This window comes from Castanea sativa, chromosome 11 (genome assembly GCF_040712315.1).
Source record: "Castanea sativa cultivar Marrone di Chiusa Pesio chromosome 11, ASM4071231v1".
Lineage (NCBI taxonomy): Eukaryota > Viridiplantae > Streptophyta > Magnoliopsida > Fagales > Fagaceae > Castanea > Castanea sativa.
Window position 1 is genome coordinate 8107491 of NC_134023.1, and position 12357 is coordinate 8119847.

Consider the following 12357-nt stretch of genomic DNA (forward strand, 5'->3'; position numbering starts at 1 on the left):
ATTTACAAAATCTGAGTTTTTTAGTGACGAAATTGATTTTCGTCGCTAAAAATTGAAAATCCAAGCAATAGCGATGAAATCGTCCGTCACTAAAGAGTTCACTATAAATACTCCCAAATAGTTCCCATTTCAATACCCATTTCAATACCCAAGCTCATTTTGGTAAAAAAAAAAAAAAAAAAAAAAAAAACCCAAGCTTATTTTAGTACCCAAGCTCACCGTCGCCGTTTGAAGCAAACCCGTCACCGATAGTTTTGTGACCGTCGCCAGTAAAGCAAGCTCACCGTCGCCGTTTGAAGAAAGCTCCAACCTTCGCCGAAAAGCTCCAACCGTCGCCGTCGTCGAAAAGCTCCAACAGTCACCATCGCCAATTTGAAGCAAACCCATCGCCGATAATGTTGTGACCATCGCTGGTAAAGAAAGCTCACCGCCACCGATTTGAAGAAAGCCAACCGTTGTCGTTTGAAGAAAGCTCACCGTCGACGATTTGAAGGAAGCGAACCATCGCCGTTTGAAGGAAGCGAAGCGTCGCCAATTTGAAGCGAACCGTCGCCGTTTGAAGCGAACCGTCGCCGTTCCGGCCACCATCGTCGATACATACCCATTCGCGATGGTTGCGTGTAAGCCCCCTGACTTCTCTGTTTCTTTTTATTTTATTTATTTTAATTTTCAAAAAAAAATATGAGAACTATGAAAAATAAACAAGTTGCTGGCAAATGTTTCTTATATGGATTTAATAAGAAACCCATTAAGCTTCAAATCTAGGATAAATGCGAGTTTGATGAGTATTATGAAATGGGTCGCTTATTTATCAAGTGTATTTCCTTAGATATCTGTGAGTTTGTGATGGAATTCTATTTTGTACCTTAAGTGACTAAAGTTGTAGATGTTAAAGTTTCCTTGGAAATATTCCAGGCGGGTCAAGAATCCTTCAGATTACGAGGTCCAATTACAAAAGGGCTACTGGTGCATTGCTTGTCTATGATATAACTAGGTACCGTTTTCATTTAAATTTGATCATTCATTTGCTTATAGTCTTATACAGAAAAAATTAATTGTTTTAAGTTTGTTCTACAATGTGGGCTTTCACTCATACCCAGTGAATTTAAATATTTTTTAAACCTTACCATCAATAGGAAGTTCATCACTGTGTGGTGCCCATATAACATTCTAGTAATCATTTTTGATCTAGTGAAACATCAGAACTTGTTTCTTTACTAGTGAATCATTAAAAAAATTTCTTTACTAGATAAAATTCATGAAATTTTTTTATATAGATTTAATGTTTATAAAAAATGTATTAAATATGGCAGATGTTTTTAATAAAATTTGTGTCATATATTTATAATTTTGTTTCATTACATTGTTGTGTCCGTGCTACTCATATTGATATTCATTTTGTACGCTGTAGTTGGAATATTTGGTGGCTTTGGTAGCAAGGAGTGGGAACTGTATATGTGTGTTTCTATGAATAGTGGGTGGCTATTAGAATAACCAAAACATATGGGTAAGTCTCATTCATGGGTTTGAGCCATTTCAGTCCTGAAAAGGCAATATGGTCTTGTTGGTTTACTTCATAGAAGCACTTCTCTACACAACTGTGTGATTTACCCAATCTCATATATTTATAATTTAAGATTAATGCATCGTTTAATAGATACAAAATTTTTTTTTTTTATTTATTAGTTTGAGTATTATTAGAAATTTAATGGTTTTTAGTTGAATGTGATGACAAGGTTAGTGATTGTTTGGGTTGCTGTGGGAGAATAGAAAGAGGCTTAGAACTGTGAAAGTCAAAGACCAAAGCTTAGCCAACAAATCAGACATGTACTCTTAGCTTGATCACAGTAAGTAAAATCTGTTCAAATACCTATAAAACTCTATACTTGTAACGTTTGTAATTGGTTGTGGTGGGTTGCTGTGTTGTAGCAAGCAGGTGACTTGCATGGTGTTATAAGGTGGTTTAAATTCATATTGGGAGTGTTTTTAATTTCTTGCAAATGTGAATGAAACTTGTTAATTAGTAGTAATTTTGTTCTTTTATTCGATTTCAATACTTGTAAGCATTGTACTGTGATGTTTGTGATTGGTTTTGTGGTGAGTTGTTATGTTGGAGCAAGCAGATGGCTTGCATGGTGTTATAAGATTGTTTAAATTCATATTAGGAGTGTTTTTAGTTTCTTGCAAATGTGAATAGGCCTTGTTGGTTAGATGTGATGAATAGTACTTTAATTGATTTCATTACTTGTAACAACTCTATATTTGTGATGTTTGTGATTGGTTGTGGTGGGTTGTTATGTTAGAGCGAGCGGGTGGCTTGCATGGTGTTATAAGGTGGTTTAAATTCATATTGGAAGTATTTTTAATCCCTTGTAAATGTGAATGAAACATGTTAATTAGTAGCAATTGTGTTCCTTTATTCGATTTCAATACGTGTAAGCATCGTACTGTGATGTTTGTGATTGGTTTTGTGGTGGGTTGTTGTGTTGGTGCAAGCGGGTGGCTTGCATGGTGTTATAAGGTGGTTTAAATTCATATTGGAAGTATTTTTAATCCCTTGTAAATGTGAATGAAACTTGTTAATTAGTAGCAATTGTGTTCCTTTATTCGATTTCAATACGTGTAAGCATCGTACTGTGATGTTTGTGATTGGTTTTGTGGTGGGTTGTTGTGTTGGTGCAAGCGGGTGGCTTGCATGGTGTTATAAGGTGGTTTAAATTCATACTTGTGACGAATAGTACTTTAATTGATTTCAATACATATAAACACTCTATACTTGTGATGTTTGTGATTGGTTTTCTAGTGGGTTGTTGTGTTGGAATATATTATGGATGAGTTGTCCTTATTTTACTAAAGCAGCGTTTACCTTATTGTAGTCAAACATGGATAAAAGTTGGATGCCAATGGGTAAGACACCTGATGGCAAATTAAGTCGTCCATATATTGAAGGGGTACATTTATTAATTTTGCAGGACCGGTTGTGGACTTGAGTGGTAATATTCCATGCCCGTGTATTCATTTGAGTGGTATGTGTATCATTCCATCCCTATTATGTTTGTGAAGCTATAACATACGTAGTATTAATGTTGTGATTGTTTGTTTTTTTTTTTCTCTTTCAAATGATAGGAAACTATTCTCAAAGTGCAAGAGGATTTTCTTATAACATAGTTACTAGTTTTATTTTACAATTTTAATGTAGTATTGTTTTTATATTTGTGCAGATTTCTTATTGGTCGCTTTTAAGGGATTTACTTTTGGCATTACTTGAAGACATATGAGGACATCTTCCGTTAGTTCTGATTATATTATGCTTCACTTTTTGTATTGTTATAAAACATCTTGAGTTATTGTATGTATTGCAAACAATTATTGTATGGAAAGAGTTTGAATTGGATACTTCTTTTATTTTTTACTTGTGGAATGTATAGATATTTTTTTTATAAATGTGTTGTTGAAATAAATATGTTATTCAAATTCGAGGTTTTAATAATGTAATGACAACTTACAGGTTAATATCAAAGCTATGAAAAAAATAAAAACAGAAATTACGTTTTAGCGACGAATTTTTTCGTCACAAATATAGCAACAAAAAAATGTTTTAGTGACGAAATATTTCGTCGCTAAATGTAGCAAAATTTTGTAAGAAATGGTTTTAGTGACGAAAATTTTCGTCGCTATATGTGCCTGCATTTCTTAAAATTAGTTTTAGTGACGAATATTTTCGTCACTATATGTACCCGAAAATAGTTTTAGTGACAAAATTGTTCGTCACTAAATATGATTTAATAAACTAAAGTGTTTTTAGTGACGAAAAATTTTTGTCACTGAATAGTGTTTTTAACGAGGAAAACATTTAGCGACGAAACGTTTTCATCGCTTAAAATTTTTTCTTTTTAAAACAAATCGGACTTTCAGTGACGAAATTTTTCGTCGCTAGGACTTTCAGCGACGGGGTTTCAGCGACAAAATGAGTTTCATCGCTAAAAGTCAGATTTCGTCGCTAAAGGTTCTTAGTGATGAAAAACTGGACTTTTAGTGACGAATTTTTTCCTCACTGAAAATACATTTTGTTGTAGTGATTGCTAGACGATAGGCTCGCCTTAGTGGCTTCATCGCATCCCCCTCTCCTTCTCCAGAGACTTCTGAGGACGAGGACGATGGTGGTGATTCTAGTGGCACTTCTATTGGAGATGGGGATTCTAGCTCTTCCACCGTTGATGAGATGACTGTTTCTCAGTGACTTTCCCTTTGTCATTCGTGACAAAAAGATGGAGTAGTTTAGGATATGAGAGTAGTCATGTATATAGGGGGAGAGTTAGTTATAGGAGATATTTTTGTTAGGGGGAGTGTCTATTCTTTTTGAGGGATTTAATGAGGACTTATGTGTTTTTTTTTCTTTTCTATCTTTTATGGATACATTTTTCTTACATTGTGATAGCAAACCTCGTACTCTTATGTTTATATATATATATATATATATATATATATATATATATATATATATATATTTGATGAGGATTTTATTACATTTCTTTCACCTATCTCTTCATGTGTTGTTTCTTTTCTCTCTTTATGCGCATGCTTCTTATATCTTGTACGCAATCTTTTATTTCTGTTTCACACTAAGATGCCGTGATAAGTTTTGTTTAAATTGTTTCAAAAATACATGTTGTCAAAGTCTTTCTTGCCATAATCTCTCTTGTTGCAAATTTTTTCAAGATATTATGGTAGGATAGATTTTATTGTACTCAACAAGTAAGTATGAGTTTAGTGATTTATGACTTCTCTCATATGTTCATTTGTTTGTTGTGGTTTTGTCACGTATTGTCAAAGGGGGAGATTGTTAGGACATATGTGAATCATGTTAGGAACATATGTCAATTTAGAATTGGCTAATCCTTTGACAAAACGCACTTTACTTGTAATTGGGTAGATCTAGGATGTGTTTATACTTCAAGGAACAAGGTTTCAAGTTCAAGTGTTAAAGCCACGCAAATATGTCTAAGATTCAAGTGAAGAAGTGCTGGATTTTAAAGCTCGATAGCTAGTATCTATCGAGGTTTAAAAGGTTGTTTAAGCCCAATGCTCAACAACTCTTGACAGATAACCTATCTATCGAGATTTAAGAAAATAAGTTTTCTAGATCTAATTTCACTCCAATCCGTGTACACATGTTTAGGCTTTCTTTTCTCACAACCCTAAACATATATAAGGATTGTTTTAAGGGCCGTCATAGCTGATGCAACTTAATGCAAAAGTTTTTCACAAGCATATTGTAAACCGGAGACATATGCCCTAGTTCATCTTTCTCTTCAAGAGGCTGCTGCGTTTGTACACCGTAGGGTTTTGTAACCAAGGAGCTTTGTGATCTTCATTACGTGATAAACTGAAGAACTTTGCAGCCAACATCTTTCTCAAGTTGGTGATTAGTCACATACTTGGATCCGTGCATCGAATTGGTTAGTCACATACTTGGATCCGTGCATCGAATTGGTTAGTCACATACTGGAAGCCATGCATTAAAATGAGAGATTGTCACTACAGAACAAGTCTTATTTGGTATTGGGATAAGAGTTCAAATGTAGGTTGGTATAAGGTACTGGGATTCCTTTACTTGTAACTGTTTGTTGTGATAATAGTGGATTCTCGGGAGTGGTGACCTTAAAATCACCCGGTGGGGTTTTTACCTTGGAGGTTTTCTCGATTTCTAAACAAATCACCATGTCAACTTTATTTTCAGCTGCATATTAACTTAGTTGGTGATTTGTTTGTGCTACCACGCATATTGCATGTTAATTGGATTAATTAATTAACTTAGCTAAATTAATTGGTTAATTCATCACAATGGGTCAATACATTCTTGGCATATCAATTGCTTTGCTTCTTCTACTATTATAAGTCTTGCACAAAAAATACTAAAGCCCAAAGAATGTATTCATCAAGCAAATGTTAGTTATAACATGTTAGCCTATATATATATATATATATATTTGTATATATACTGATACGCATTCATGCATATACGTATAAAATACATTCTGCTAAACAAATCGGGCCAAAAAGAGTACAACTCCAACTCACATAGTCATATTGCCTAGAGTTGGCACAAAACTATGAGGTTTGGAATATGAGTCAGATTAGCCATATTAAGATGAATATTGAGAAACTCAAGAGAGATGTGTCTCGTGGGAGAGAGGAAGTTGTCATAGTGTGTATGTCAATACTACTATTCTGTAGTGATCTCTCTCTAGGTGTATTCTGCGAAAGGGTCCAAGTACACTACTAGGTACAAATTCTCCACCTTTTCTCCACTATTTTTCTCTCATTCTATCTATTATATTCTCTCATTCTTTTTCTCTCTTTTTATTTTCTTTTTTTCTTTCTTCTTCATTCTCCATTCTCCCTCCATTTTACCTCCCTTTGGCGATATCTCCCCCTTTGAAATTGAGTGGGTCTATTACCCATTTTGCTTTTCTTTTGATTTCTTGAGCCCCATGTCTACCTATTCTTGCTGGCCCTCCTTTTCTCTCTTTTGGATTACAACAACAAATGAATTCTTTGGTTTTTTTTTTTTTTTGTAGGTTTAAGTTTAAAACTTGGTTTCTATATAAATGGTCGAAGTCCATTAATGCTATTTGGCTTGGTGTGAACTGACCCTATGACATGCACCTCATGATAATCCACAACTTTTTCCTCTTTTGGTATGAGTGTAGGTGCAAGGGCCCACAATGGTGCATTTGGGTTTTCCCAAATTCGTGGGTTGTACGCCTTGGCCTAGGGTGGACCATGGAAAAGGGTGTAAATGGAATTGCCACCTAGTTTAGGTCTAGGAACCATAAATGTAGCACCCTAGTTGAAGGACTAATCTTTACTAGAGCACATGTTCGGAGTTTACGTATGGAGATGGGAAGGTCTTAGGCTCCCAACCCCACCCAACCCGTAGGTTGGCATCCACTCATTATGTTCCAAATTCTAATCCCATTAAAGGTTCCTCTAATATGCTACTCTAAACTCACACACACTAACATGCATCTAACTTCCAAACATGGCAAATGTCCCACACTTATCCATAGCATAAAAACCCTATCATTCATCTAACAAAATATATCCAAGGGCAGTAAGCACATCACAAAACAGCAACATCAATAAGGCATTAATATCAAGCATATCCCAAACATCCAAGCATAACATCATAGCATCAACTAAGCATATTCATCATGTTCATAAACCATATCATGCTTATCATCCAAATCAAATGCATGCTCAAGTAATTATACATGACTTACCTCACTTACCTCACAGCACCACAGCACCACAACACCTATGCTTCAATGCATGTTCATGTTCAAATTGTTCATGCAAGATATAAACCAATCAAATTGACAAATAAAGCATGTGAAACATGTTATTCTACTAACCTTAATGCTAACCATGTGAAAACTAGACTCAACAAGACCTAAACATGTGATTAAAACTAAGCAAAACAAATAAAATAGTAAGAACCTTAAATCTGGGTTTCTAGGTACGAGTATGCATGCACATACATGAAGAATGTGTACGCATGCCTTGAGTATGCGTACGCATGCTCGAAGCATGCGCATGTATATACGCCCAGAAAAACAATTTTAAAGCATCAACAAAACAACAGTCAAACAAAACCTAGCATGCTTCTAATACAAAATTAAACAACCTGAACTAACAACAAAGATAAGCAAAACAAAATCTATTCCTAAACATGCATTGGATCTAACAATAAACAAGAGCAACTCTTAACACGTCAAAACATGTTCATAAACATATCCAATTATTCTACTCTTCAATCAAAATATGGTGAGACACAAAAAATCAAAACCAAACAAATCAAATCATATTTCTAAGCATATATAACACATAAATAAAATTAAGAACAACAAGATCACAAGTTATAAAAACCCAAATTAAGGAAGAGTCATGGGGAGAGGCTCACCTTGCTTATGGATCACAACTAGGTAGAGATTTAACCGGCCCTTCAGTGCCTATACAACAAGATTTAATGAGATTTAAAGGAAAATAGAAGCTTTCAATAGTTCTTAGCCATCATAACTCAAAATAAAAATGATTCTTGAAAAGGTTTTGATCCAATGATTTGAAAAACTTAGTATCTGCTTGAATGAACACTAGAGAGAGGTTTTGAAAAAGTTCTAATGGATGTGTGTTCAGAGGGTTAAAAGAAAGAATGAGTTTTTGGAAGAATGTAGGTGAAGAATCAACTCTCTCTAGCTAGGGTTTGAATTTGGACGCATAAGGTTGTATTTATATGTCTAAACTAGGGTTTTTAGACTCATTTAGAAGGTTTTGGACGTTCTAAAAGGTCTAGGGGCTAGTGCCCATCAAAGAAGGGGGCCTTAGGCCCTAAAAAATGAAGTTCTAGGATTTTGGAAAGCAGCTTGCGTGCGCATGCCCCGATGTCTAATTTCAAATGGTCATAACTAACTTAATTTAAGTCCAAATTAGGCAAAATTTGTTTTTAAATTAAAGCCTAGGATGTCCGATTTCTAATAAAATAAACCGCACTCAAAAATTCGTTGGCTATCAAAAGTTATGGGAAAACCAACGAGTAAAGGTCATTTTTCGGCATCGTTTTCAAAGAAATTTGAGCACTTTTGAGTTGTGATTAATTCCAGACTATCAAAATAACTTCAATTACCTTTTGTAGACGTGTAAAGCTCATCATTGGGACCAGAGACTAAAGTTGCCCTTCTTTTGGCTATACTTACTCTGCAAGTGTAGTCGAAAGCCTAAAGAAATGAACCATTTTATAGGTTAATAAACTTTAAGTCCACACACACACACAACACAAACACAAAAACATGCAAGCAAACAAACAAACATGGGGCGTGGGTGCAAAATCCAATCACTAGATTCTATGAGTCCCTATTCTCTTAGGTTTGTTATCTTGAACCTTGGGTAAAGGGAAAAACAACAAAAGTGGCTACTATCCCAAGCCAAACAGAAAACTCATCACATCAACATTCCATGTTATCATCACATCAACAACACATCATGAACACAACAAAAATGGTTACTATCCTAAGCCAACAAGAATGCATCAACACATCATAAACACAACCTCAATCATCAAAGAGCCTAAGTTTGCTATCCTAAACTTAGAATCAAATGCACACAATAAGAATGGCTACTATCCTAAGCCAAAATCACACATCGCACATCACACATCATGTTATCAACACATCATCATAACATCAAAAACACATCAACACAACATCATAAACATATGTACATCATCATAAGCACATCAACACGACATCATATTATCCTAAAAGGTTCAAGAGACTCAACATCACACATCAAAGAATTTATCATTCAAGACACACATCATTTTTTTCCCAAAAATATTCATTATTTAAGAAATCAACATCATTTAAGAAATTTGTCATACAAATCCATCCATTTTTGAAAAAAAATCTTTCATTATTTCCTTTGAAATCTCTCCTGAATTTTTGAAATTCTTGATTTTCTTCTTAAGTGTCATTCTCTCTCTTGAATTTTAAATTCCTCTTTTGAACTTTGAATTTTTTTTAAGTGACATCTTTCTTGAAGCTTTGGATTTTTCTTTGGAACTTTGAATTTTTTTTTTGAATCTTTGAAATTTTTCACAACAATTAAGCTACATCAACATAATGGATCACATCAGGTTTGGTCCAAACATATCATGACAGAACCAAAGCACAACGAGTCACATTAGGTTAGGTCCAAACACACCAGGACAGAATCAATCACAACGAGTCACATCAAGTTAGGTCCATACACATCAGGACATAACCAATCATAACAAAATACATCAAGTTAGGTCCAAACACATCAGGACTGAACCAAGCTTAACAAATCACATCAGGTTAGGTCCAAATACATCAGGACTGAACTATAGGCACAACATGTCACATCATTCCTTTTAATCTTCTCTTAATTTTTTGTTCATCTCTTTTTTTTTTTTAATCTTCTCATCATCTTTTTTCCATCTCTTCTTTTTTTCTCATCTTCTCATAATTTTTTTTAATATCTCTTTATCATCTTCATCTTTATCCTCTCTTTCTCATCTTCCCATTATTTCTTTCTCTTCTCATCTTTCTCTCTCTCTCTCTCTCTCTCTCTCTCTCTCTCTCTCTCTCATCTTTTTTTTTTATCCTATCATTTTCTTCTCTCATTTCCAATTCCTCATTTTCTTTGTGAATTATTCATCTTTCATTTATTTTTTTTCTTTATTCTCAACATCTCACTTTAAAAAAAAAAAAAAAAATCAACATCATTCCTCTTAGGATTTGTGAATTAATTTTGAAAAATATTGCGAGTTGTGAAATTAGTTATATCCATACACTTGGTGAGTTTTATTAGTTTTTTCTTTATCCGACCAAAAAGATTTTAAAAGAAAAAAAAAAAAAGTAGAGTGAGACTTGCAATAAGAAAAAAAAATATTTTGGATATTGAGAAAATTCATAACGTGGGACCTACATTAATTAATTTTATTGACTTTTTGAAGAAAACAAATAGTGGGACCTGCAAAATATAATCTAATACAAAAAAAAAAAAAAAAAAGATACTCCTTTTGCTGTGTACCTAAATTTTCCCAATAAAAGAGTTTTTTTTTTTTTTTTTTTTTTGTAGCTTATTTTTATGGGTTTCACTATTATTTTTTTTGGCCAAAAAGTCAAAACATTAAATTTAATGTAGGTTCCACGTTATGGTTTTTCTCAAAAAGCCAAGCATGAATCATAAACTCTCTTTTTCATCCCAAGATCATAGCAACACACACTCTCTCTCAACCCAAAATCTAAAGAACAAATTTTCTCTCTCAACCCAAAATCACAAGAACTATCATGCATGGCTCAATTGAAGATCTCAAATCTTAGATTTTGAAATGACATGTGAAGGACAATTCCAATCTCTCTCTCTCTGAGCATTAAAGAAACAATTGAGTTTTGGAATTTTAGATTAATGGCTCAATTGAAGATCTCTAATCCCAGATTCTAAAATGACATGTGAAGAACGATTCCAATCTCTGTCTCTCTCTGTCAAAGTATTAAAGAAACAATTGGGTTTTGGACTTTTGGATCCAAAAGAAGAGAAGCGAAAGGGAAAGAAGGAGATGGAAAAAAAATGAGAGAGAATAGATCTTGGGTAAAGTTTTTGGAGAGAAGCAATGCTTTAAAAAATAAATGCAACTTCTACAACATTTTCATAATAATATCAAAAAAATTTATATGTGCCAAGCTATTACTAGCTTTAATTTATGCTCATTATTAACATCATTGTTTTTACCTAACAGTGACAATTTGTAGTGAAAATGTTGTAAATATAGCCTTCTTTATATATATATTTCCTTTTTTTTCTTTTTCACATACATTAACAATTTGATATATTTGTTGTGAAATTTGTTTGGTCCATAAACTTTCTCTTCTGGAGAGAGGGAGAAGGTGGAAAGATAAGGAGAAAATTTTAGAAAGAGAAGTGGTGAACGTGTGGTGACAAAGATAAGAACTGCACAACCCATAAGCTACAATTTCATCCAAACAACCCTTTTGTGTGAGATCATATATGTAGCAACGCACAATTGTTCAAGAAATATTTGCGGTTAGAAGATTGAGTAATTGGGTAATGTTAAAAGAAAAAAAAAATACCGTATAAATCAATTTTGAAGTACAAACTATCAGATCAAGTAGGACTTACTAGTCAGGAAATGCATTGTGGGTTTTGCTGAACTCTGTGTGTAAAGCTACAACAATACAATAGACATTCATTCTGCTGAAGTTTTTTATTATTTTTCTTTTAAATTTTTTAACGGAATGATGGTATTGAAAGGTCTTCAATATGACCTTGAATTACTGAATTAGTAACCCACCAGGTTAATGGACCTATTCACAATCTTTTCAGGCACCTAGTGTCCCACATCGGAACATTATATAAACTTTTTACTGTAAGTATTAGTTCCCTAAAATCCTATCGTATGATGCTGTGTATAATATTATATATGACATTATGTTATAAATAATGAAGTTGTTTATTATCTAAAATAATGGTAACATGAATATTTGGACACTATCATATAATTTTTTAGATGTATAGTATATGATTTATGTGATTTAGTCATAGAAGATATAAATCACACGTTCTTTGTAAAATCAAAACCTTAGTTTGTAGTCAGTGATAAAAGTGGGCATTTCATCTGTGAAGACTATAACGTGTCAGCTAAGATGGTTTGTCTTGATCATGTTAGTGGAGACTTTTAGTTAATATGTTGATGTGTCTTAAGTGTATAAGACATATTGAGCTCAACCGCTATGAGATTAATTATTCTATTAA

General features: G+C 33.6%; 1 long non-coding RNA gene across 2 annotated transcripts; it reads left to right on the forward strand.

Annotated features, from left to right (window-relative positions):
• Positions 1 to 921: 921 nt before the first annotated feature.
• On the forward strand, positions 922 to 3395 carry LOC142615247 (uncharacterized). Of its 2 annotated transcripts, XR_012840702.1 has the most exons (5): positions 922 to 994; positions 1412 to 1507; positions 1742 to 1847; positions 2973 to 3026; positions 3222 to 3395. It is a non-coding gene; the product is annotated as an uncharacterized LOC142615247 (long non-coding RNA). The 2 variants fall into 2 exon arrangements; XR_012840703.1 differs by lacking the exons at positions 2973 to 3026; positions 3222 to 3395 and adding an exon at positions 2877 to 2960.
• The last annotated feature ends 8962 nt before the right edge of the window (positions 3396 to 12357 follow it).